Here is a 1,053-nt window from a genome sequence, read left to right on the forward strand (position 1 = left end):
ATATGTTTAGCATGGAAAAGAGGACACTGAGAGGTGATATGAGAGCCATCCTCAAATATCAAAAGAGCTGTCACATGAAGGAAGGAAAGCAATCTTGTTTTCTTCTGATCTGGAGGATAGGACTTGAACCAATGGCTTCAAGTTACAAGAAAGGACTAAACATCAGGAAGAACTTTCTGACATTAAGAGAAATTAAGACAGTGGAACAGTCTTCCTTGGGAGGTTGTGGACTCTCCTTCCTTCTTAAGCAGAGGTTGGATGGCCATCTGTCAGGGATGCTTTAGTTTTTTGTTTTGTTTTTTTAACTTAAATTTTATTGGACGTGAAACCGCCTACAGAGGTATAATCCCGAACCACAAAACCTCAACCCACCAGGGTGTTACACTTACGAACTCAAAGCTTCGTTGTAAATCATTGCCAGGGCACCCAGGAAAGTGACGTATTCCTGGAAGTTGACCACTTGGTCCCCATTGCGGTCCAGATCTTTCATTAATGCCTGTATCTCTACATCTTGCAGTTTCGGTCCAATGGTGAGCTCCTTCTGGATCAGCTCCTTCAATTCCTTCTTGCTTAGGGTGTTCTTATCGCCATCCTTGCCGGCGTATCTGTGGAAGGTGACAACCAGCAGGCCAATAGCTTGGTCAAGAGGTGCTGCCATGGCAAGAGATCAGAAGCGAGATGGTCCGGTGCTGAGTGGCAGGAAGCGATGGGGAAAGTGGTCCAGGGATGCTTTAGTTGAGATTCCTACATTGCAGGGAGTTGGACTAGATGATCCTCTGGGTCCCTTCCAACTCTGCAATTCTATGATTCTATGGAAATCCTTAAGTCTAAAACCCCAACACTGAGCAGAGGTACAGTATTCCCCATGGTGTGCATATCTCAGAAATCTCAAAAATACAAGTGTAAAGTATGCACAAAAGTGCATTAACTAGTGAAAATGACATACATACAAACATGCATTATCATAGGGGAAATTGCTCTTCCAAAATGTGCATATTAGGCAAAACTGCATTAAGAAAGTGTGTAGTAGGAGAAAATGGTGCTAAAATGCTG

General features: G+C 43.4%; 1 pseudogene across 1 annotated transcript; it reads right to left on the reverse strand.

Annotated features, from left to right (window-relative positions):
- Window positions 1-298: 298 nt before the first annotated feature.
- On the reverse strand, window positions 299-723 carry LOC309539087 (protein S100-A6 pseudogene; annotated as a pseudogene). Its single transcript has one exon. The product of its transcript is annotated as a protein S100-A6 pseudogene (transcript).
- Window positions 724-1,053: the final 330 nt, after the last annotated feature.

This window comes from Podarcis vaucheri, assembly GCF_965113315.1.
Source record: "Podarcis vaucheri genome assembly, chromosome: 8".
Classification (NCBI taxonomy): Eukaryota; Metazoa; Chordata; class Lepidosauria; order Squamata; family Lacertidae; genus Podarcis; species Podarcis vaucheri.